The following is a 26,991-nucleotide window of genomic DNA, read 5'->3' as shown; positions in this document are numbered from 1 at the left end:
GTGATCATTGCTCGGCACAACATCGAGGGCCGAAGGGCCTGTTCTGTGCTGTCCTGTTCTATGTTCTATGTTCTATATGGTTCAAATAGGCCCAGAGATTCTTGGTCTGAGTTGAGTTAGCTGACACTGGACAAAATGAAGTTAAAGTTGCTAAAATTGGCATCATTGTTCCTGGGGTGGAGTGAGAAATCAAAGTGAGGGTTCTTCTAATTATTATCAAGTACTCCTTCCGGAAAGTACATGTTTGTGGATATTGGGTAAGAATAGGATTGAGTTTGGCTGTGATGATCTTGCGTTGTTAATAGGCCCTAGAGCAGGGGTGGGCAAACTACGGCCCGCGGGCCGCATGCGGCCTGCCAAAGGTCTTTATGCGGCCCACCAAGTCATTAAAAAAAAATTTTTTTTAAAAAAAAACATTAAAAAAAAAAAAAATTTTTTTTTTAAAGGTTAATGGGGGGGGGGGGAGGGGAGGGGGTGGCTGTTGGGTTACTTACTGGTATAGGGTGGATACGTTGACTTGAGTAGGGTGATCATTGCTCGGCACAACATCGAGGGCCGAAGGGCCCGTTCTGTGCTGTACTGTTCTATGTTCTATGTTCTACATGAGGCGCCCAGAATCATAACCGGGTGAAGTAATTATTTTACTTAATATACTATGCGACCCTTTAAAATTGTGAATTTCTGAATGTGGCCCTTGCACGGAAAAGTTTGCCCACCCCTGCCCTAGAGAGTGGTTTGTGTCAGTGTAAAATATTCAGTTGCAGAAGTTAGTCGAAGGGGAGAGTGTGAAAGAAGTTAAATTTAGTATTGCTTCCATTATCAAACAAATTAGCAGAAATGAAAAATATTGACCTCATATCCAAATGTTCACTCAAAAACATCTCTGACTATTTGTAAGTGTAGGCTTGATATACGGTACAAACATTCCTGGTAGGTTGAACACCGCTATACCATACTCATATTGGACTGATATCTGTTTGTATGATCAGTATGATCAAATTCATTGAACGAATATATTTCCAATATAGGGAATTGCGGACAGAAGATTAGTCATTATTATGCCACCTGTTTATAGTGAAGACATCTGTGATTTGGACCTCCTGGCTGACTGAAGGTGTGTTGAGGTGGGAAGCCAATAGGAAGGGGGAACACATAGAACCGACTTTCCAAAGCATGATTTTTCTGTTGTACAATAAACTTGATAAGTGCAAACACAGCAGAATAAATCAGTCCCATATTATCTCATGCATACTAAAGCAGACATTCTAATAATGAAAAATCTTGAGAAAATATTTTCCATCTTCAATGTAAAATGTTGAGAAAATGGATATATTTTAGAAGTTTCATCTTATATGGCAGGAAAAAGAACAAGACATAGCCCAAAATGAACACTTTTTTGATTGTACTATGTATATACATGCATACACAGCAGAACATCATATAATGCAAAAATCATATTAAATCAGGATAATTGTGGTCTGGGATTTGCTTTGGACGAGTGCCAGCAGTTTACTGATGGAGATTAGCACCATTTCTGGCTGCTTTTGTTCCTCTCTTCTGGTGGAAATGTTTAAATATCCAGTCAGCAGTCTTCTGAGCGAATGGTATTTTTGATCCTGATAGACATTGGAGAAAAAGGCAGTGTGGCAAATGGATGGGTGTATCTTTTTGAAATATTGGCATACATTTTCACCCACTTTGTCTGGGGGGAGTGGGGTGAGGGAATTTTGGCATTAAAATCGATATAATTCACTTATGGCTCAATTCCCATTGTAATCGCACCAGCTGCCATTTTAACTCCTGATTTCATTTAGGTGACAGCCACACGGAAGTGCATGAATCCTGTGATCTTGTAACTGTGATTTTAACTTAAACCCAACCTGCTGAGTAAAACCCCTTAGGGTTGACTATAGGCACTGCCTGACTCACTAACTGAAAGCGCCTCTTAAGGGGCACTCAGCTGCAGGCACCAAGATCATAGATGTGTTAATGTGCTTACTGGATTTTCAAGTCATTATTGCTGCTTTTGATTATTTCTTTCCTTACTCAATCTGATTAAACTCTCTTAATCTATCATGTCTGCCATTTTTGCTTAATTCCTTTAGATGGAAGGTCAGCAGAAGAGGAGAAGCAAAAGTCAGAATGAGCAGCAACTGGGTGTGTCAGACTGGAGGTGAAGGGTGAGAGGAGCTATTCTTGAGGGTCTTATGCACCTCGCAGAACCCATAGATCTAGAGTCACTTACCTGCACGTGACTGAGGAGTACTGCAACAGGAGTCTGCTCTTCACCAGGCAGGTTATCGCTTAACTCTGCATTTCCTGCCTTGTGATTTGCTGCCTGCTGGACGAGGGGGCCATGCCTGATCAGAGGTAGTTAAAGTCACCACTGCTTTTAATTTCTGCGCCAAAACCATCTCCCAGTCTGCAGTGCACAGTTGCACCAAACCAGTCACTGATGTTCTATTTGCCAGTACCACCTAATACATCAACTTTCCTGTGGACGCTTAATAGGAGAGAGATTTGGAATACGTGACAGTGGCTGACTCCCATTGTTCCCAGGGAATTACAGACTGTTCTCAAGTCACCATCAAGGCAGCAGAAGTCAAGCTGTTAGCTTTAATCATCAAGAAGTGTTGGCTCTCCATTAATGTTCAGCTGTGTGCCCACAGCAGAAGGACTGTATACATTGCCAGTTTCACAGACAACTATCATAATATCTTGGATAAGGCTTACTCATAACAAAATGGTTTACGCCACTCCTCTGTAACTCTACGACCCCATAACAGCTCATGTAAACTCATGTACAATTAATTCTAGGACCACCAAGTGCATCATTGAGTAAGTTATGCACTATATAAGCAAAGAATCAGGTCCCTGGGGACTTCCTACAAAATTCCTCACATAAGGTTTGTTGTATTAATGCAATATTCTGCTTATTGCATAACATGGCAACAAGATGACTATAGTTAGAGGAGTCAGAGCAACTGGATATCATCACCTCACCAGGGTGAACTGGGCAAAGATAAAGGTGAAGGAGGATTTGTGCAATGCGTTGCCAAGGCTCAATTGTTAGATTAGCACCTCCAGCATCCTAATGCGCTGAAAAGTGGCAGAAAGTCCTTCTGTTTTAACAGACATTGTTATCCTCTTTCCAAATCTCTTAATCCTACAGAAACATAATTTAAGACACAGACATAGGTCATTCCTTAAAATTCAATCCAGTCAGACGACTTTAATTTCAATGGCTTACTGGCAATATAGAGAAACTGTTATGAAAAAAACATTGCTTTCCAATGCACCAAATGTGATCAAGGCAATTAATTTAATGTCAAACACAATAATTGGCATGAATTTATTTCCCAATTACATGTCAATCATTGTGCCATTCTTAAAAGAAGATTTATTAACTCAACCAGTCCAACAAGGTGCTTCCAAATACCCTCAGCAAAGCTGGTGGGTGGGATGCCATAAAAGCTTGAGGCCTGTGGCTTTTGGTTGCTCGAGATGTTTGAGGACACAATTGTGTATTGTTGGACTTTGGTACCCGCTGACTCAATTGGCTTTCCAGCATAGTTGTGGATGTTGTCAAGGTGAATAGTTGTGCTCTGTAGTTCTCTGAAATACATGAACGAATGCAATGTGTTGTTGTGTGTACTTTCTCATTCTTTCCTCCTCTGATAGAATATTGGAAGGATTGCAGGCTGAATTTTTTTTCTTAACTTGTGAAATATCATGAACACTCCTTCAAGGGCCAGCAAGTCCTAGAGTGGGACTTGAACCTGGATCCTTCTGGCCCAAAGCCAGGAGCCACAATATTTCCCAGGGTGCAATAGTCAGAAATCTTGCTGAGATAAGCTTCCAGCCTCAAACTCTTCACTCACACAATGCTGGAAGGGCCACTGATTACCAGAACATTTGTACTTCAGATGGGGAGGATCATCAAGTTGAATTTTCCTGCCCCTGTCTTACTTCTCTCCCTGATATTCTCTGCCACCTTCATAAATACTGTGGCTGTAAGAATCGTTCAGAGATTACGGGTGGTGATTTATGCCCCCCCACCCCCCCCCCCCCGCCCCCCCCGCCACAGCAGGGGTGAGGCTGTAAAATACAGCACGCCCTTAAAAAGTCCATTGGCTTTGAATGGACTGTAAAATTCTGCCAATGCAGAGCATTTTACCTCTTGATTCCCCAAAGCCGTTCCACCATTTACAAGGCAAAGCCAGGAGTCTGATGGAATACTTTCCACTTGCCTGGATTAGTGCACCTCCAACAACATTCATGAAGCTTGATGCCACCCAGGACAAAACAGCCAACTTGATTGGCATCTCATCCACCCACCTCAAACTTTCAATTTCTCCATCATAGTAGCTGCAGTGTGATGCCATCTGCAAGATGCACTGCAGTAACTCGCCAAAGCTCCTTCGACAGCACCCATCAAATATGCAACCTCTGCCACCTTGCAGGGTAAGAACAAAAGATGTATGGGAACACTATTGCCTCCTGATTTGGAATTTCGTGCCATTCCTTCAAAACCCTGGAACTCCCTCCCTAACAGCACTGCAGTTGTAGGCACCACAGACTGTTGTGGTTCAATAAGGTGACTCACCGCCACCTTCTCAAGGGCAATTACAGATGGATAATAAATGCTGGTCTTATCAGTGATGCCCAGATCCTATTAATGAATAAAAAATGCATCCTTGCTGCAGTCTTCAAAGGTTTCAACATTTTTGGCTGGGAAGAATCCTTCTTAGCAATATAAAAAGTGCTGAAATAAACTCAAATGCCGATAATCCCTTCCTTTGGGTTATTGCACAGCACGCAGTGTAATATGCACACAGAGTAAACTTGTTTTAGTATTGAAAATAAATCAAAAATTTTAAATGTTGCCCAAAGACAAAATTGCTCCAGGTGTCCGTGCAAACTGTCCATTATTTAAATGCTGAACCTTGCATTCATCATCATTGTTGGTAGAATGATCTGAATGATCTGTTGAATTAACTCTTCATATGTGTTCAGTGAACATGGACTCCAGTAAATATCAATCTTATATTCAGAGAATCAGGGCTTTTTGAAAGATTTTGGGCGGGATACTCCCATCGGGCGGCTAAGTGTCAATGCCAGCATAAAAACGGGAGTGTTTTACTCCGGCGCGACGCCCATTCCGGGACCCCATTCTCTGGTCCACAGGGGGCTAGCACGGCGCTGGAGCGGCCCATGCCGCTCCAGCTGCCGATCCCGACGTGAATGCGGCGCTGCAGTTGGGCCGGCGCCAACTAGCGCATGCACAGTGGCCTTCTTCCCCGCGCCAGCCAAATGGCGCAGGTCTACAGGAGCCAGCACAGAGGAAAGGAAGCCCCCAGCCAGAGAGGCCGGCCCGCCGATCGGTGGGCTCCGATCGCGGGCCAGGCCACTATGGAGACACCCCACGGGGTTGGAAACCCCCTCCCCCCCACAGGTCGCCCCCGGACCCTTCAACACCGAGGATGTTAGAACGCCACCGGCAGGACTAGGATTTTTTTTGTGACAGCCGCTCGGCCCATCCGGGCCAGAGAATCGGCGCGCATTCCCCGACCGGCGCCGCGCCGACCACGCCGGCGTCAATGGCGACGATTCTCCGCTTTGCGGAGAATTGTGTTCCGGCGTCAGGGCGGCGTGGCGCGATTCGTGGCAGGGGGTCGGAGAATTCCGCCCTCGAAATGTATTTAACCTGATCATGTTTAGAATCCTACAGAAAAGAAACATAAAAAAGAGCTTCATATAATTTCTCTTTTCCTTACCTTCTGTCCTACAATTCTGAATTTTAATTTCAAAGATCCAGGTGCAACAGCTTTTCCTTTGTCTCTGAAGAGATAAATAGACATCCATGTCAGTTAAAGTGCAAATTAAAGGAAAATGTGTTTGTAAAGGGATAAGAAAGGCAATTTGTTTCAAATACATTCCATTGCGATGTTGTGTAAAATGCAGTCGAGTGATTGTTCATTGGTGTTTATCAAACAGGCTCATTTTCATGCTCAACTGAAGTCATTTCTAAGCAAATCACTCTTGTAAGGGCATTCCCTGAGTGACTCCAGTTTAACAAACATTGACCAAAGACTGAAATGCAGCTTAAAATGCTGGTCCACCACAAAGGTACTTTCTCTGGAACTAGTGTTGCGTCTGAAACCAGGTGTTTCTGTTGTAACAGCAAAGACCTTTTAACTTCAACAGATATGCAATCCCTCAAACGTGGCTGGCCATGATTAACAAAGGTGTCATCCTCAGCCAAAATGTATCCCGTGCAAAAGTGTATTTCTCATGAAATATTTAATACTTTTACAAAACCATCCTAAAGTCTTACTTCAAATTAACAATTTGCTGTTGGCCTGATTTTTTATAATTCTACGTAGTTCATGTTGAAATGTCTCATTCCAACACTTGCACACAGCTTATTTAGAGTATTTAGAGTATACCGTAGAAAAGTAGTTTTGTCACTGAATTATTAACCCCCAGCCCTGGATTGCCTGGCAGAGCCAATATGTGACTCCAGCTCCACGTCAACTTGGTTGACTCTGAAGTGACCTGGAGAATCATTCCGTGGCCCCAAGTTTCCAGTGGATCAAGAAGGCAGCCCACCACCAGCTTTTGTGGGGCAGCTATGATTGTGAAATAAATGCCACCTTTCGCAGCCCCTTCTACAGCCCATGAATGAGTGCATTTTTAAAAATCCACTCAACAACTTGCCCCCGACACTTTTAAGTCTCTATGCTTCAGCGCCATCATCCGCCAGAGGCCGGCAGCAGCCTCATAAACATACAAAATAGGAGCAGGGGTAGACCATATGGCCATTTGAGTTTGCTCTATCACTCAATAAGATGATTGCTTATCTTTTACCTCTATACCATTCTCCCACCCTATCCCAATAAATAACCCCAGCTCCTGCCTGTCTGCCCCACTGACCATCTATAACTACCACTGACCGTGGAGGCTGAAGGCTATTGCTGATCGGGAATTGGCAATCGTAGTCAAGTGAGCAGCTCACACCTCCCAAGTGGGTTCCTGTGGCGTGCCATGTAGCATGTGGGAGCTATTGCCTAGCGTCCCAATCAGACCATGATGCCTGCACACTGTGCCTGGACACTGCAGGAAGCCAATGCCACGGACCCTGCGGTCAATATCTGAACACCCAGGAGCTGGGCCCCAGCACTGGGGACATTGCTGCAAACAGAGAGAAGGTGTGTGCACCGGTGTAGGGATCAGCACACGGCACAGTTAACATTACGTGTGGGTGTCTGCGGTACAGGGTGTGGTTTTCCGGTGACCCAGGGCCACTGCTGTGGCCGGGTGTGCGTGGGCAGGGCATGTCGGATAGCAGGCGATGTGGAGGTAAGAGCAATTCGGGAATGGAGGATTCTCCGCCATCGCCAGGATGCCCCAGATCGCAGGGGTAATAGATGGCACTCATGTTGCCCTGCGCTCACCGGGCCATCATGGAGTGCCCTACATCAACAGGAAGTGGTTCCATTCTCTGAACATCCAGCTCGTGTGCGACCACCACATGAAGATCATGGCCAGGATTCTCCAACCCTGTGCCGTGTCGGAGAATCTCCGGGGAGGGGTGCGAATCACGCCCCGCCGCTGGTTTCCCTATTCTCTGGCGCCGCTTTTTGGGCAGTGACGGGATTCCCGCCGCGCCGGTTGGGGCAGTTGACAGGGCCCCGATGGGCCGAGTGGCCGACGGGTTTGGCCGAGTCCTGCCAGCGTGGATTACTCACATGCCACGCGGCGGGACCTGAAAGGTGAGTGTGTGGGTGCTGTCCTGGGGGGGGGGGGGGGGGGGGGCACGGTGGCCTGGCCTGCAATCAAAGCCTACCGATTGGCGGGCGGGCTGGTTCCGTGGGGGCATACTTTCCTCTGCGCATGTGCGGAAATACGCCGACCATTCTGCGCATGCGCGGAAATACGCCGGCCGTTGCATGCATACGCGAACCTGCATGGGCTGTTTGGCGCTGGCTAGAGCTGTGGGAACCACTCCGGCCGCAACCTCTCCCCCTAGAAAGGGGAGAATTCCTCACTTTCGGGGCTGTTGACGCCGGAGTGGATGGCGTCGGTTTTCACGCCGGCGTGGGGACATAGGGGCTGTTTAGCACAGGGCTAATTCGCTGGCTTTGAAAGCAGACCAAGCAGGCCAGCAGCACGGTTCGATTCCCGTAACAGCCTCCCCGAACAGGCGCCGGAATGTGGCGACTAGGGGCTTTTCACAGTAACTTCATTTGAAGCCTACTCGTGACAATAAGCGATTTTCATTTCATTTTCATTTCATAGCCTCATTATTGGAGAATCCCGTCCAGAGTGTGTGCACGCTTCCCAGGGAGTGTGCTTGACAGTTACATCCTGGGGCAGTCGCCACCCCAGGATGGCAGGTTAGATCTTGGGGGATAAGGGATACCTGCTGAGGTCCTGGCTAATGGTGCTGGTGCGGACTCCAGTGAACGATGCGGAGAACCAATTAAACGAGGTCCATTCGGCCACCCGAGCTGTCACTGAGCGGTGCACCGGACTCCTCAAAATGCAGTTCCAAGGCCTCGACCTCTCTCGTGATGCACTGTAGTCCACCCCCCCCCCCCCCCAGTGTGTTGCCCGCTTTGTTGTGGTCTGCTGTGCCCTCCACAACCTGGCACAGCAGTGGGGCAGTGTGCTGACGAGGCACGGGGAGGAATATGTGATCACCTCCAAGGAAGACGAGGAAGAGGCACCAGACAGGAGGGGCTGGAGGACGAGCCCAGGGCAGACCTGCAGGACCAGCCGGTGGATGGAGGACAGGTGGCAGCGGTGAGAGTTCGGCAAGACTGGAGGGTCACGGAGGTGCTCATCCTCGCCCGGTCCACGTAGGATGTGGCCTCGTCTGCCATCCCACCCCTTCCCATCCTGTTCCACCTTTTCAGGGTCAGCGTAACATCACACCAGGGTGATGGGACAATGTCGGCAAGGTCAGTGGGTCACTGTCAAAGACAGGGGAGTGATGATAACCCCATGAGAGCTGAGCACTCGTGCTCCTCCAGCTATGCCATTGTCGGACTCCAGGCTCTCTGCTGAATGCATGCTCACACCATCACCTGCCCGGGGGGGGGGGGGGGGGGGGGGGGGGGGGACTGGGATAGGGGATTGGTGGTTGACCTGCATTGCGGAAGTAAGTGCCAGAGGCGTCATATTTCTCGAGTGCAACGTTTTTTAATGCTTTACGTTTGTGTCCGCCAACTACCTCTGGCCGCTAATGGTGCTGACCCACCTTTCCCAATCCTTCCCCCACCCCTTCCTCCCCCTTCATCGCATCCCCCCCACCTTACTCCCCCTACCCCCCCCCCCCCCCCCTACCCCCCCCCCCCCTACCCCCCCAGTGCCATCTCAGTGATCCTCGACCTGCTTAGGCTTCTGTGCTCTACTGCTATGTCTAGGTATGTCCCCAGGATGCACATCAGAGGTGGAGGCAGCCTGCTGCCTACCGCGTCCCATAGCCTTTGAGCCCCTGGTGGGCGCCCGCTCATCGTCCTGGGATCAGAGGGCCCCAACCCACTTGTCAGCGGTACATCCCCCGCCATGCCACCCTGTTATGTGGTCTGACTCCGAGACGCGCTGTTGTCAGGGCGTGGGTCTCGGGGCGCTAGTGGCTGCCCTCGCCATTCCATAGGGTGGCTCCAGGTTGGCACCCAGCATCTCCTCCCCCTGCCCATACGGCCCTAGGTTTCATAGAACATAGAACATAGAACAGTACAGCACAGAACAGGCCCTTCGGCCCTCGATGTTATGCCGAGCAATGATCACCCTACTCAAACCCACGTATCCACCCTATACCCGTAACCCAACAACCCCCCCTTAACCTTACTTTTTAGGACACTACGGGCAATTTAGCATGGCCAATCCACCTAACCCGCACATCTTTGGACTGTGGGAGGAAACCGGAGCACCCGGAGGAAACCCACGCACACACGGGGAGGACGTGCAGACTCCGCACAGACAGTGACCCAGCCGGGAATCGAACCTGGGACCCTGGAGCTGTGAAGCATTTATGCTAACCACCATGCTACCGTGCTGCCCCCTATTCACCTCGGGTTATAGGGGCAGCTGAATCGAGCCACAGCTGCCCTTGCATCATCTGGCTCGGCCAGTCCTACTGGCTCCTCAGTGTCTGCAGCATGATATTGATACCCTTGGTGATGCTCCTCAGTGATCGGATCTTGCCCTGAGTGCCTCGGCAATGCTCACCTGAGACTGGGACACATTCCCCAGTGACCGGGACATGCCCTGAGTGCCTCGGCAATGCTCACCTGAGACTGGGGCACATTCCCCAGTGACCGGGACATGCCTGGAGTGCCTCGGCAATGACCTCCTGAAACTGGGACATGCTCCGCAGCGCCTCATCAAGGTCCACCTGAGATTGGAATACGTCCCTTAGCAACTGGGGAATGCTGTTGAGGTGCTCAGCCATGGCTGTCACAGATTGAGCCATGCCTTGACCCCCACCACTCATGCTGCAGCAAGCTCTCCGTAGTGGTCACCACCCTAGCAGTGTTAGCCTTGGTGCCACACATTGCCAGCGCAATGTCCTGCACCCGTAGTCACTGGGCCTACTCCAATTGGCTATGGACATGCTGGAGTGTTGCTGACATCCCCCTGTTGGCATCAGCTCCGGGTAAACCTGGTCCAGAGGCTCCACATCTGACTGGGACCTCCGACTGCTGTCTCGTCTGGACATTCCACCTGATGTGCATCAGCAACTGTGTGGTGCTCACCAGAATGTGCCCCAGAAGCCTGTCCACTACTGTTGCCAACTGAGTTGTGTGTCTCTGAGCTGGTGGAGCACATTTGTGTGGACCAGTGCTGAATGGAGTTCAGCTGTGGGGTCTCCCTAGGGAGGCCGGTGGATGCCAGGAGTCTGATAGGATGCATAAGTGGGGTTTAAACCTATTTAGGTGTGTAAGGCTTGGTCCCATTCACTTTGGGTGGGATCCTAATCGCGATGCCTCACCATGCTCTCCCGTTTGGGTGCAATGCACCCAATAGAATGCACACTAGGGGTGAAATGCTACACCCACCCCACCACGACTATTGACGCTTGTGTAAAGACAATGCCGGGGTTATCGGCCTCTCGCCCATCGCGCAGCCTCAAAAAATATATGGGACGACGGGGTTCTTCCTGAGGTTTGAACCGGCGGTTCAGCTCGGCGGGGGAAAGGTGCACACTCTGTGCAGGACCCTCCTAGCGATGGACCCTTTGGAGGCCATCACCCAGAGATTAGTTATTTCAAATGTCCCAACCTTCATCCCGGGTAGGCTCCTCCGCCGGAGCTCCACCTGTTGGGGGAGGTCCGTTCCGGGCAGGTGCTGCTTCCACTCAGCCTCAGGAAGGCAAACGTCCATCATATCTACTTCTTCCAGCCCAGGTCTTTGTGCGCCTGGCCTGGGAGGAGTGTTTGGAGAGCAGCTTTGACATCACTAATGAGGGGGCTGCCTACCGTGTCTTCTGGTTGGCGGACAGAGAGTGGTGCCATGCCCGCAAGGCGGTACGGTACATCCAAAAGAATTGCCCCACCTCCAAGGCCACAGACAATATCAAAGTGACTGTGGCACTTGCCAACCCCCCTTCCCCAACACTCCGACTGATTCCTCCAAGGGGAAGCTACGACGGCAGCAACTGACACCCCAGCTGGGAAGGAGGGAGAGCATCTGAAAGGCCAGAAAGCATGAAAGAAGGTGCAGGGCAGGGGTGCTCGCTCCCAAGACTCAACCGCCCCAGCCCCAAAAAAACAAACACCTCTGGTCACCGGCTCGGGGAAAAATAGAAGTCTGGACTTGATGTCATGCTGCAAACACTCGGGCCCAACAATACCTCAGCGTCATTTGCTGGACCCGTTATCATCTGTGCGCGGGTCTCCGAGTTCACGCGGCCATGAGCCGGTGGTCATACTGACCAGAGTTTGCATTTTCTCCCTGTGTCTGCGTGGGTTTCCTCAGGGTGCTCTGGTTTCCTCCTGCAGTCCAAATATGTGTAGGTTAGGTGGATTGGCCGTGGTAATTTGCCCCTTCGTGTCCACAGACATGCATATGGGTGGGGTTTCGGGGATAGGGCGGAGGAGTGGGCTTGGTGGGCTGCTCTTTCAGGGGGTTGGTGCAGTCTCAATGGGCCAGGATGGCCTCCTTCTGTACTGTAGGGATTCTCTGACTCTATGGAAAGAGCCCGATGAGTACCCAGACATTCAGCTGGCGTCGGAAGAGACGGGCGCGCTGATAGACTTGCAATGCATTGGGTCCCGCAGTGCGTATGTGAGGTTGTGAATACAGATCCTCACAGAACTAGGCCACGGCTCTTCCTTCTACTCGCTGGAAAAAAGACACGGGGTCCGCCAGCAGCTCTTTACGCTGCTGGGTGCCAACGGATCCTCATCTCGTGTCTGGAGGGCATCAAGATTCACAGAGCTTCTACACTTTCCCCTTTCTCCCTGGATCTGTCCAGCGAGGATGATGCAGAGATTTGTGTGAGGACCCGCCGCAGGCCAGCCTGGAGGGTGTCAGAATGCTTGATGCCGTGTCAGCCGAGGGGAACTGACTGGCACCCTTGTCAGCCTCTCCAGGGCAAAACCCCAGGGTTGGGCTGACCATAGAGTTCTTCAGGGCATTCGGGCACGTCCTAGAGCATAACTATGTGGGGGTCATGTGATGAAGAATGTCGCAACTGGGGAGATGCCCCTTTCATGGCGCAGGGTGTTATTACCCTGCTGACCAAGAAGGGGATGTCCGCCTCCTTAAAAACTGACACGTTGTCTTCCTCCTCAGAACTGACTACAAAATCTTCACCTGGGCAATATCTTCTCGCCTTGACACCATACTGGACCACATGATCCATCCTGACCAGTCCTACAAGGTCCCAGGCCAAACTAATCATGATAACATCTACCCAGTCCGGGACCTAATCCACCATTCCCAGAAGACTGGTCTGTCGCACATCTTCCTGTCCCTTGACTAGGAGACGGCGTTCCACAGGGTGCATCATTAATATTTATTTGGAACTCTGTGGGCATTCGGGTTTGGGATGCACTTCTTCCCCCGGTTCCGACTTCTGTACGCTGCCGCAGAATGTCTCATTAAGGTTAATGGGTCCCTGACGGTGCCTCTTCACTTTGGGTGAGGGGCGCGGCAGGGCTGTCCCTTGTATGGCCAACTGTTTTCTATCTGTGTGGAGCCTTTTCTGTGCGGCTTCCAGAGGAAGTTGGCGGGATTGGTTCTACATGGGTCCGGCACCTGGGTGCTCCTTTAGCCCTATGCCAATGATGTGCTCCTCATTCTCATGGACCTGCTGACCTGCGGAGGATGTGCGTGTTCTAGGCTGCTGTGTAATCTGCTGCATTCTCTGCCAGGATCAACTGGGCCAAGTGTTCCAGGCTCCTGGTGGGTCCCTGGCAGGTGGACCCCCTCTCAGAGGAGCTCAGGTCATTCACCTGGAGCAGGACTAGACTTCTCTACTTGGGATCCATCTTTGCCCGGCAATCCTGCTCGGTGAATTTGCAGGAGCTAGAGACCAAGGTCACCGTTCACCTGAGACACTGGACAGGACTTCTCCGAAGGCTGTCTTACAGAGGCTGAGTTCTGGTCATAAAGCAGCTTATTGCCACCATGTGGTAGCCGCTAGACACTTTGACCCCACACCCTGACTTTGTGACATAAATCCAGAAAATGTTCATACAGTTCTTTTGGGACAAAAGACTGCACTGGGCCGCTGCTGAGGTTCTGGGTCTCCAGCTTAGTGAGGACCCAGGTGGTGACCTTCCACTGCCTTCAGGCCCTGCAGCCATACCTTAATGTCAAGCTCCCTCCTAGATGTGTGCCTGGGCAACTTATTTTTTCTACCAGGTGCACGGCCTGAACTATGACGTTCTGCTCCTGTTCATAGACCCGCGGGGTTTTTGTCACTCCTTGCAGGTTCTGCCCTTTTTTTACCAGAACGTACTCAAAGTCTGGAACATGATCGCCTCACGTCAGAGCTCTCTTCTGTCTGGAATAGTGGCTGTCGTCAGGGAGCCGCTGCTCAGGAATCCGCAATACCACCAATACCATTTTGGGTAGTTGGCAGAGAGATGGGTTGTGGCTGCTGGGCTGATCAGTATCAGGGATATGCTCGGTGGTAGAGGAGTGGTTTGGATGACACGCCTTGAATTGGCACATTGTGTGGCGTTAGATGTCCAGCCTATTGCTAATGCCTTCCATGACCTTAAAATGGTCGTAATCAGGCCTGATGGCACTTGTGGCCTTGAGGCGACCAGGTGTGCAGTGGGCAGGTGTCTGAGAGTACTGCTGTTTGGACGGAATTCCACATTGGCTCCAGATCCCACCTCGGGAATCGGAGCTCCAGAGCCCAAGCTGCCTTGCGGAGGTGCCCTCTGTGCCCTTTTGCACTGCGCGGAGGGGTTTTCTGTATGTGCAGCTGCTGCACACACTTCACTTCTTTGCCCTCACCCATCGCCCAGACATGCCTTGGCAACCCTTGTTGCCATCCGACGACAGAGGTCCCCAGTGGAGGTCCCTCTATAGAAGATTCCTCCCTCTTAACTTGGAGCGGAGGGTGTTGATTGCAACCGTCCCATACAATCGGGGGCTGCATCGATTCACGGACCCCCAAGATGCCTGCCCTTTCTGCGGCCTTGTGGAGTCTGTGGACCATACGGATATAAGTTGCTTTCCACTGCACCCCTTTTTAGTTACTTGAAAAATGTTTTGTCACAGTTTTGTTTGCACTTCAGCCCCACTCTCTTGATCTATGGACACCTGGGGCGAAATTCTCCGACCCCCAGCAGGGTCGGAGAATCGCCTGGGGCCGCCGAAAATCACGCCCCCGCCGTTGCAGAGATTCTCCGCCACCCGGGAAGTGGCGGCGGCGGGAATCTCACCACTCCGATCGGAGAGGCCCCTGCGGTGATTCTCCGGCCCGGATGGGCCGAAGTCCCGCCGCTGGGAGGCCTCTCCCGCCGCCGAGGTTTGAACCACCTCTGGAACGGCGGGATCAGCGGCGCAAGCGGGCCCCGGGGTCCTGGGGGGGGGGGGGCAGGGGGGCGATCGAACCCGGGGGGTGCCCCCACGGTGGCCTGGCCCGCGATCGGAGCCCCCCGCTCAGACTCTGGGCCAGTGCCCTGGGTGCACTAATTTCCTCCGCGGCCGCCACGGCCTTCGCCATGGCGGAAGCGGAAGAGAACCCCACATCGCGCATGCACCGGCTGCCGCTGACGTCACTGCCGGCGCATTCGCCAACCGGCGAAAGCCTTTCGGCCAACCCCGCTGCTGGGGGCGCTGGTTTTTTGCGCCAGTCTTCTGGTGCAAACCGCTCCGGCGCGGGGCTGGCCCCCAAAGGTGGGGAGAATTCCCCACCTTTGGGGAGGCCCGACCCCTGACTGGTTGGCGCTACTCCCCTACGCCGGGACCCCCTGTCACGCCGGGTAGGGGAGAATGCCGCCCCAGGTGTGGAGAGGGGTGAGGAACCACCTCATGAACCTCCTAAGCCTTGTTGAACTTTCCATGCAGGAGGTTCAAATAGTGGGTGACCTGGGGGTTCATCCGACCAGACTGCCTGCGGTTACATTCATGGCCGGGTGTCCACTTGAGATCTTCCGTCCCTGTTGGGCACGCTGGGACTGGGGCGCCTTATTGACTCTCTTCATTACATTTTACTTTGATGTTTCATTTGTGTTTTGTTTTTGTTTAAGGCAGTGTCCCTTTAAGGGGCTGCCCCATTTACTTGGTCCCTCAGCTCTTTTGATTTAGTTTATTTGGTTTCACACAAAATAGTTCAGTCCCAGCCAATGAACCCCAATGCTCATCACACAGGATACACTTGTTTTCCCCAAGGCAAGACATCATGTTTAAGTCTATCATCACTCAGCCTGTTCCATGTCATGATGGGAAGGTTTTGTTGAGGTGCGCCATGAGAATGCAGATGCAGGTCCCATGCATCCACCCAATAGCCCAGTCACCCAGGACAAGTTTGGACGGAATGGTTGGCCTTGGCCTTGGGGAATGGCCATGGGACAAGAGCCAGGGAGACTCTCGAGTATAAGGGACCCAGGTTTGATTCATTGCTTGGGTCGCTGTCTGTGCGGAGTCTGCACGTTCTCCCAGTATCTGAGTGGATTTCCTCCCACGGCCCGGGGATGTGCAGGTTAGATGATTGGTCATGCTAAATTGCCCCATAATGCCCAAACATTAGGTGGGGTTGTTGGGTTGCGGGGCGTGGGGGGGGGGGGGGGTGCTGCTGCTGGGCTTGGATGGGGTGCTCTTTCGGGGGCCAGTGTAGGCTCGATGGGCTAAGTGGCCTCCTTCTGCACTGTAAATTCTATGATTCTATTCTATGAGTGTGCATGCACGTTATTCTGGTGGACAAGAGTGAGGACATGCCAGTGTGAGAGGGGAGGATGTGAGACTTAGCGGAGAGGCGCTCACTAAGAGTCTGTCGAGTTGGTGTTTCTACTATTTGCAATAGAGCAGCAGCAGAGACAGAGACATGTTACTGCACACTGCCAGGACCAGGGCCCTGCTGAGGAAGGGGAGCCTGAGCCTATAGTTGTACAGGGAGCAGCATCACAGAGGGAACAGCCCCATTTGAGGCCCTACCAGCCAAGGGTCTTCCGATGTTGATCCTCCTATCTTTAGATTTTGGAACCACAGTGCTGGAGAAGACTGCACCTGTCCTGGGCGACAGTGGACACACCTCGGCCAAGTCCTGCAAGAGCTGGCATCACATGAGATGGAAAGACACGCACAGCCAGTGGCCCTCAGCCCTGAACTTCTATGCACGGGGCTCGTTTCAGGGCAGCACCGGTAATATGTGTGGCATCTTTACATCAGGCCATGCATTATGGAGGTGACATGCCCTCTATGCGAGGGCCCAAATGTATATAATCTTGGACCGGGGCCTGGAGAGCCAAGACACCAGGGCCATGGGCTTCACCCTTTAGCTGACAAGTCCCAATGCAGGGTTTGATAGACTGCACCCACATGGCCCTGTGGTTCCCATGGCATCATCCGTCTTCACTGAGTCATTTATGAACCGCAAGCGACCTCATTCCTCTGATCCAGATCGCCTGTGACCACATGATGAGAATCATTTTAAAAAAATTTTAGAGTATCCAATTAATTTTTTTCCAATTAAGGGGCAATTCAGCGTGGCCTGCACACCTTGGGTTGTGAGGACAAAAGCCACGCAAACACGGGGAGAATGTGCAAACTCCTCACGGACAGTGACCCAGAGCCAGGATCGAACCAGGGACCTCGGTGCTGTGAGGCAGCAATGCTAACCATTGCGCCACCGTGCTGCCGTAACACGATGAGAATCATGCATGTGTGTGCCCATTTCCCAGAGAGCACCATGACACTTACATCATGGGACGCTTGCGAATCCCAGATATCTTTGAGGGAGAGTAGAGTTTGAAGAGACACTAAGGAGGTTGGCTGGTGAAACCAGTGCAGAGACCACAAACTGAGACAGAGACTTGCTGCAATGAGGCTCATGCTTTAATGCTCATGCTGGTGGAGAAGGTGATTGGAAAGTTGAAGATGCGGTTCCGATGTCTGGACCGGTCAGGGGTTGCACTCCAGATCAGCCCTTACAGGGTGTTGCACATTATTGTGGCCTGCTGTGCTCTCCACAACTGGCGCTGCAGAGGGGAGACCACCTGGACCTGGAGGAGATGGAGGAACACCAAATCTTCTAAGGTGAGGAGGTTGAGGAGGGCAGCAAGGGGCAACACACAGAGCAGGAGGAGGAGGAAGAAACACCGGCCTAGGCTGGAGCCGTCAGCCTAGGGATGCTCTCATAACCTTTAGGTTTGGCAATGAGCAGGACTGGAGTGAGGAAATCTCCATATGAGGAGACTGCTATCTCAGCATTACTGTGGTGGCCAATTCCATGGGAAGAGTGCTGAAGCCATTGGCCGGACTCTGCAGCAGAATGATAATGACTTGCATTGTGGACAGAGGGATTCTCCTTTCATCCTCAGCGATATATCTGACTCCTGCCTAACAAAGAGCTGGATGCACCCTGCCAAGGAATGGGGTGATCATGGGGTTCACAGACGTGGGACATACGCTCATCTCCCTCTGCCCCCTTCGCTGTCAGGAGTCCTGGTGTAAATATCCAACTAACCTCTGGGGTGGGTCAGCATCTCAGCATTTTGTCACCTGTGGCATCCTCATCACTGGAGAAGAGTGGCAGCAACGAGAGGCCTGACCGTTGATGAAGGGGGAGGAGAATGGGGGGGGGGGGGGGGGGGGTTGTTGCCAACACCAGCACGTCTTCACTGAGTCATCAGTGTGGGAGCTGATGGAGACATAGCACTGCCGCTGTCACACCTCATGGGGATGAAATGCTGAGTGCGGCCTGGGGGTTTGTGAATCTTGGGTCCATGAAATGAAAGGTGGAGGATCATGGTGAACAAAATGAAATTTATTACAGGTGCTACATTACAGTGGTGTCCTCTTTTAACTGCTGCCTGTGATCACCCATGCCCATGAGGTGCCACAGTTTCCTACTGTTCCTCACCCTCACACTGCATCTCGGTGTATGCCCAGGATCCACAGCTGAGGTAGAGGCGGTCTGCTGCCTTCCACACTCTATAGCCTGGGATGACTTAGCTGTGTGTACGCTGGTTGGTGGTGAGGGGGGAAGGCTGGACCTTGACTATCCGGGCCTACGTTCGAGCAGCATGGGTCCACTCGGTGGAGGGCCCCGAGTTGCACTCCTACCGATCCTCTTCTGACAATTGTGATGTCTCTTTGGAGGGTGAGATCGGAGAAGTCCCTCTCTGAGTTGTGTGAGGATGGCCCGGGCTGGTCCACTCTGCCCTGCAAGGGAGGGGAGAGGGCATGAGTACATCACCGTTGATTAATGGTGCAAGCTTTTTATTTGTGTGAGGTTTTAGGTATGACTGTGTGTCCTGAGGGTTCTCACTTTTCCTTGCTGCCCCCACCGCCATCAGCTCAGGCAGGGTCAGGCACTTTGTAGGGTTTGTAGAAGCTGAGTGGGACATGGAGAAAGCAGAAGAAAGAGCACCTTTGAGTGTGAAGTCAGGAAGTGGTCCTGAAGAAGTCAGTGAATGAGAAAAGGCCTCCAACTGCCCCTCCCTGCCCTCCTCGGCACTGGAACCTCCCCGGCCAGCTCAAGCGCTAGCTCCTTGAGCGGGGTCGGGTTTCTAAGTTCCCACATGACTCCAGGAGGCTGAGCCATCTCACGCCAGTTGTGTTCCAGCTTCTCCTGCACAGATGGTAAGATTGTAGGCGGCATACCTGCCAGTTCAGATGGTTAGGGAGCGGCATGCATGGGACTGGAGTGAAAGCAGGGATGTATGGAGCAAACTTGAAATGAGGGTGGGGGATCAAAGTCTTCGCAAGAGATGAGCAACCCGTGAGGTCAATGGGGGGTGGGGGGGGGGGGGGTGCGGGGGTGAGATCACTTTGGAGCTGCGAGGGGTGGGTGAGGGGATGCAGTGAGAGACTGGACCCTGACTGGGTGAAGAAGGTTAATCTTCTTCCTGCACTGCTAACCCATCCGCTTCTGCAGAGTGCTAGCAGTGACTAGGGCAGCCACTGTCTCCTGGCCATGGGTGGTGACTCTGCTCGTGGGCCTCCTGCTGGATTGCGGATAGAGTACACCCCGCCTCTGCTGCACCCCATCCAGGAGTGTGGTCAGGGCTCCCTCAGCAAAACGCGGAGCTGGCTTACGTTCTGCCATCCCCCTCAATCTGAATCTGAATCAAGTGCTGTGGAGGCGTTTACATAGAGCTCCCCTGTGATTACACTGATGAAGTTTCCCCGGTGCGAGTGAATCAGTGGGAGGACGCCGGGTGTGCGGTGAGATTCTCTTTTTTTTAAATAAATTTAGAGTACCCAATTATTTTTTCCAATTAAGGAGCAAGTTAGTGTGGCCAATCCACCTAAGATGCTCATCTTTGGATTGCGGGGGTGAAACCCATGCAGACACGGGGAGAATATGCAAGCTCTACACAGATAGTGACCCAGGGCCGAGATCAAATCCGGGTCTTCAGCGCCATAGGCAGTAGTGCTAACCACTGCGCCACCATGCTGCCCGTGTGGCGAGATTCTCATGAGGAGAAAAACTTTCCTTAAAGAGGCGGAGTTGGCAGGTTTCACTCCGGTTTCTCGCCGGAACTGACACTTTGCTGTTTTTTGGTAAGATTCCAGCCATTACAAAAGGATCCCAGACTCCAACCAGGTTTTGAACATAATTTCTGACAAACTTGCTGGAAGCCTATTAAAACTAAAAATGGCAGCTTTCCCTAGTGAGTTGTTTGTAAGATTGTAGAAAGAAACTCTTCAGAGAAATGATTAAGAGGCAGATGCCATTTTTCTCACTCGCTTCCCGAAGGTGCTTTTGGTGCTATTTACCAGCTGTGCTGCAAGGATTGTCACCAGAGTTACAAAGGTCATCATCCTCCAGTGCTGGATACAGTGCGGCAAGTGCTTAGAATAGCAGGGTGAACACTGCTCTTCATTTATCCCTCTCACTTAGTTACACATGGCAACAGTCATTCACCTTCTCCAACAGCATTTCCTTCATCACCCAACATAAAAGGACACCTCTGATTCTCATTCCCAAAACACTCTCAAATTCTTCCTCCTTTCACACCAGTCACTAGCAATATTCTTCTCTGTTGGTGGCCTTTGCTCATTCACTGACTTCTTTCAGGACCACTTCCTGACTTGAAGGTAATCTTTCTTCTGCTTGCTGCATGTCCCACTCAGCTTCTACAAGCCCTACAAAGTGCCTTCTCAACTTCAGGAACAATCCACTAACTCTCTCCCTCTATTTCTGTAGGACAAAATGATGCCCAGGCCTTATGGCAGAAGCAAGACCAGGGGTGAGCAGGTAACCTCATGATGCTGAGTGACTGGAGCAACAAGCCATTGAAATTTGTGGACCTGCCAGAGTTATTCACATTGAGTCTTTTCAAGGTAGAGGTCTTCAGTAAATAAAGTTTCTGACAATCACTTGTACCCCTTTACTAAGAACTAGAAAACACACACACACACACGGCCACTATGGAGGTCGAGGATCTTAATGCTGTCACATGTTTCATTACTCCCAGTGGCCAACACAAATTTTGGGAACTGCAGTTCGAAGGTGAGGTCGAGAGGTTTGCATCTAATAGTTTATGTAGCCTTAGTGTACAGGCACAGACAGTGGTAACAAAGACAATGTAGGAAGCAGATTGTGGAGTGGATTGGGATTCACTCACCTTCTGCACTTTGCCCTCTTGCAGATCAGTGAAAGTAATGAGGTTCATAAATGGTTAACAATGACAAAAGCGATTTGTATTTATATAGAAACTTAAGATGAATTGCACTTCACAGGAGCATTATAAAGCAAACTTGAACAACCAGTATTGAACGCAAACCAGTATTATCAGATGGCCAAAATCCTTAAACAAGAGGTAAATTTTAAGGAATGTTTTAAAAGAGAGGTGGAGAAGTTTAGGGGGGGGGGGAGTTCCATGGTTTAGGGTTGAGGTAGCTGGAGGCACAACCACCAGTGGTGGAGCAATTAAAATCAGCGATGCTCAAGAGGCCAGAATTAGACGCATGAGGATATCTTGGGAATTATGTGGTTTGGAGGGGATTACAGAGATGAAACGTGGTCAGGCAATGGAGGAATTTGAAACGGGTGTGAGAATTTTTAAATTGAGGCATTGCTCAACCTGGATCCAAAGTAGGTCAGCAAGCTTCGTGGTAAATGGGGCTTGGTACAAATAAAGGAATCGGCATCAGAGTTTTGGACAACCTCAAGTTTACGGACGGTAGAATGTGGGATGCCAGTCAGGAATGCATTGGAATAGTCAGTCTGCAGATAACAAAGACATTCATCAGCAGATGGGCTGAACTAAGATGGAGGCAGAGTCAATAATGTTACAGAGGTGGTCTTAATGATGGCCCGGATATATAGTTAGAAGCTCACCTTGAGGTGAAATTGTAAACTGTCTCTTCAATGTTGATGGATAAATTAGTTAAAGCTTTAATTTTCACATGTAAATGTAATTGTTTATGCCAATTTATATCCAATTACATCCACTTTTACATCCAAATAAACGTATTTGGAATTTGTTTGCAACCATTCTGCTCCTGAAATTGAGATATCTGGCAGGTTTTGTTGACTTTCTATGTTGCATGTACAATTATTTTGTACATGCTAAGTGTGACCATATCACATGTAAAGGTTAAAACATTGTAATTATTAGAAATCTAGGAGTACCTGGAAATATTTTGAAAATATAGCTGTTCATTTTCTTATAGAATTCCTGTAACATTCTGAGGCAATATATTTATTGTGTCCACTGCCAAGGAAGTGTTGCCCCCAAATCTTTGGCTCTTTCCCCCACAACATCTTTAGCTTTTCAAAAAATCCAACTAGGCCCAGGTTTTTCATTCCCGGATTGGGTGCGCAGTCAGGAGACGTCCTGTGTCCGCCAACCCAGCCTTTAAAAATGGCTAACTGAATATTGGATTTTTGGTCCAGGATGCAGGCTATAATAGGAGTCATGTTGGGCAACCCAGGAAAAGTGAGGAGGTTGTTGGGTGCAGGCGTGAGCTCGGTGGAAGGACTGCCATGGGGCACTGTGTCCGAAGATTTTAAAAGTTTAAAATACCACTCCAGCTCTCACCCTCTCAACCCCCACACACTCCCCATGCCCCATTCATGCTATCACATGCCACCTCATGCCGTGTACCCATCCCTCATGGACCCTCATATCCTCCATGCCAACTTCACCCCTCTATTCACCTCCATAGCCTTTCCTACCCCCATGTCCCTCACCCACCTCCACAGCCCCTCCTGCCTCCCCCATGCCCTCACCCACCACCCTTTCCCTTTACAGCTATCATGCCGGCTCACCATGTGTTCACCATGGGAAGACCTCAGGACTCATGTGGAGATGAGATAAAATAAAGTTCTACTGAGTAAAGTTCTAAGTATCTATTACAGTCTTCACTATATCGCAAAAGCCACGCTCATTCATTAAAAATCCATATACAACATTTTCATTCCTTCAACTAAATAAAGCCTTATAATTTTTTAAAAATAAATTTAGAGTGCCCAATTCATTTTTTCTAATTAAGGGGCAATTTAGCATGGCCAATCCACCTACCCTGCACATCTTTGGGTTGTGGGGCGTGAAACCCACGCAAACACGGGGAGAATGTGCAAACTCCACACGGACAGTGACCCAGAGCCAGTATCGAACCTGGGACCTCATGCTAACCACTGCACCACCGTGCTGCCATAAAGCCTTATAATAACAAACATTTTATTCAAGTACAGAACCCCTTATAACAATACATTTTGGAATTCATAATCCCAAGTTAAAGATTTTATAACCACTTGTGTTTGTCAATCAATTGTGAAATGACAGGCACCCTATTGTGATAACGGATTGTTGCAAAATCACGCATCACCAGTCCAGTGATGGAAATACTTAGACTGAGTGAAATAGCAAGCAATGTTTTTTAACACAAGACTTATTTTTAAAATAATTTAGATGCCTTGATAGCTTGAAATTCCCTATGACACGTGCTTCTGACAAGTTTTGACATTTGATTTTGACAGGTTTGTTGATAGTTCCAATGAGTTTGACAGTAATGAGTTTATGTGCTTTTTCTGCACATTAGCGCCAACTAAAGGCACCTTGCCAACGCAAAAGAGCACCTGACTTGCCTCAATGCCACCTGACAAAGGTGTCTGCCGACCATGTCCAAAGGGGCACCTTACCTCTCTAAAGGGGTACCCTCGGTATCCAAACAAATCCACCAAGTTCAGAACTGCAATTCCCTGGTCTAATCTGCGCATGTTGGGTTGCACATTCCTAGTCGGCCAAAACCCCACTGCAGTGAAGGCAGCTGATATTTAAAATGCCAGTTGCTTGCATAAACTGTTCATGCATGAAAGGCACCCTGCCTCCAATCTCGTCCCAGAACTTTTGTTCCTGCGATTTTCACCATACTCTTCAAACCCAGAATCTAGAGAGCAAAGGGATACTTTCCCTTTGTAAATTAAAGTTGTTGATGTATAGTACTGGGCTAAGTACCAGTGTGCCTCAGTAAATTAGAACGTTGTGGGTTCAAGTCACACTGCAGGGTTTGACCATATAGCCATTTCAGTTTAATACTGACAGAGCATTGTACCATCTGAAGTGCCGCATATTGGTGGAGACATTAACCTCAGATCCCATGCAGCTGAATGTGAAAGATCCCATGGAACTACTTGAATACAAATTGTTGCTGTCCTGGATGACATTTATCCTTCAATTAACACCGCTAAAAGCTAAGTTGACTGGTCATTTACCTCATTGTTGTTCAAACATAGACATAGAACATACAGTGCAGAAGAAGGCCATTCGGCCCATTTACTCTGCACCGACCAACTTAAGCCCTCATTTCCACCCTATGCCCTGAACACAATAACCCCTCCGAACTTTTTTGGCCACTAAGGGTAATTTATCAAGGCCAATCCACCTAACCTGGACATCTGTTGGGGCTGTTTAGCACAGGGCTAAATCGCTGGATTTGAAAGCAGACCAAGCAGGCTAGCAGCACGGTTGGATTCCCGTAATAGCCTTCCCGAACAGGCGTCGGAATGTGGCGACTAGGGGCTTTCCACAGTAACTTCATTTGAAGCCTACTTGTAACAATAAGCGATTTTCATTTAATTTCATTTCATCTTTGGACTGTGGGAGGAAACCGGAGCACCGGAGGAAACCCATGCAGACACGGGGAGAACGTGCAGACTCCGCACAGACAGTGACCCAGCGGGGAACCGAACCTGGGACCCTGGAGCTGCGAAGCCACAGTGCTAGCCACTTGTGCTACCGTGCTGCCCAAAGTTTAAGTAGAATGTCCTGGAAATGAGACAGGTTCCATATAAATGCAAGTTCTTTCTTATTCACCATGCTCGAGGATAGCAAGCCTGCCTCTTGGCACTCCCGGTTTATCTCACTCTTTTGCAGTCAGGACAATTTTGTGAAACATTGTTCTGTTTCAGCTGCTCTGTGGTTGTGCTGCTGAATATACCACAACAAAGTGACCTAATTCCATGGAGCTAAATCCTGCTACATGTTTCAAGGCCCTTTTCATCTTAATGGACTAAATGAAAAAAAAAGCTTGTATGAAGGTAATGACTGTGGTTTAAAGCTAATTCTAAAACTTGTTATTTAGCATTTGATTGTCTACAATTGATTGCCAGTCAATTATAGTTAGTGACATATCTTGTATGTGGCAACTCATGCAAGTCTCACAGCATGGAGAATTTGAAACCATTTATCATAATATTATCACTGCTTTATTAATTTCTCCACACTAAATCATTTATTTGCTTATTCAAATGGAATTAGTTAGAGTGGCTATTCATATCATGCATAATAATATCAAACTGCAACATAACATTTATGCCAGGAGACAGAAGGTACATGCGACTGGAAGAAGCCTCTGACACTATGTGTATTGTTTTTGACTCCGCCCTTTTCTATCAATTCGCACTAAAATTCTGCACTCGCAGCATTAAGCAGAGAATCGATTCAACTTTTTTCTTGTAAGCACGTATTTAGCACCGCTAATTTCTTTTGACACATCCTCAAGATTTACAGAATCATCAATAAAGGCCAATGGCAGCTAGGGGTTATTCCTTTAAACTATCAATTTTATAATTTAAAGGAATCTCCAGTTCAGTTGTTAGTAGGCTACCTCCTCAAAGGCATTTTGGCAACACGCACTTTAAATTTAGTGACCATGTCCATTCATTAAGTCCCATTATTGAGGCTAAAGTAAAGATAACAGTGGTACAGACTGGGAGACAAACACAATAGTCCAGATAGCCTTTTGGAGATATGAGCTGTTTCTTTTCCTTTTCTCATGCATTCAGTTCCCTATTTTTCACTTTCCCCTTCATTGAAAAAGGCTGTTTGCCTGGGGATTTTTCAGGAAAATCTAAGGAGCCTAAGTTTTCCTGCAGAAACTTACGAAAATCCTTTAAAATTGATTTATCTTTTTAACATAGAACAAGTTTAGCTCCTCGGCTGTGAGTTTGCAGTCTTCGCTGCAATGCACAATGACCTACGATTAATGGTCCAACATAATAATAATAATCTTTATTGTCACAGGTAGGCTTACATTAACACTGCAATGATGTTACTGTGAAAAGCTGTAAATCTTTTCTCACTCCCAGTTTCTTAGATTTCAGGTTGAAGATTCGCACATCAGGTAAAGAAATATTTTTGATCTGATTTAAATATGAAAATGCTGAAAAATATACTAATTTTGTATTTTATTTAAGGCCCTTATTATTGTCAGTCATCTATCTCTCCTAGATTTAGCCTTCAGAATGAGAGAAACAGGCGGCCATCTACTTCTGGCACTTGTTACTTCATTGTAACTAGTGGTAACAAAACAATTTATCTTTCATTAAAAATTATAAATATTTAGTAATTTAGTGTTTCTATAAATTTTAATTACACTCTGTGCCATGGTTTCCATCTAACAGTTTTTTTTTGCTACGAAGGGAATTATTAAACTAGCAAAAGGGACAATTTCCTGAAAATCATTAAAGCTGGAATCCATCTGCGAAATTTAATTACATCGTGTCAGGAACACCGTGGTGTTAAACAGAAACACTATATGAAATCACATCAATCTATACCGCAAGAAAACTTCTTCATTATTTAAACTAGAAAATGTTAAGACACATTCATCTGGCAATATGATATGCTACTTTCGTGTGTTTTGTTCTGTCTTTGCGTTTATGGATGTAATAAAATGCTGTCTGATATGTCTAGCCTCTTTAAGTGGATGCATTTCAACACCAAATTCTGTGATAATGTTTCATCCCAGCACAGTTCACCTGTGATGAATGATGATTATGGAAGTGAGCCAAAATGACTGATGAGAGGAGGTGGGAGAGTGGGTGGTTCTGTAGTTTGT

At 49.1% G+C, this 26,991-nt stretch overlaps 1 long non-coding RNA gene across 1 annotated transcript; it reads left to right on the top strand.

The window, feature by feature from the left end:
* The first annotated feature begins 772 nt into the window (after positions 1-772).
* On the top strand, positions 773-26,991 carry LOC119976553. The gene is made up of 4 exons (XR_005462939.1): positions 773-1,124; positions 2,106-2,370; positions 20,849-20,985; positions 25,061-26,991. It is a non-coding gene; the product is annotated as an uncharacterized LOC119976553 (long non-coding RNA).

This window comes from Scyliorhinus canicula, chromosome 13 (assembly GCF_902713615.1).
Source record: "Scyliorhinus canicula chromosome 13, sScyCan1.1, whole genome shotgun sequence".
In the NCBI taxonomy this organism is placed as follows: Eukaryota; Metazoa; Chordata; class Chondrichthyes; order Carcharhiniformes; family Scyliorhinidae; genus Scyliorhinus; species Scyliorhinus canicula.
Note: the sequence above shows the minus strand (reverse complement) of the source record. Positions and strands in the feature narration are given on the sequence as shown.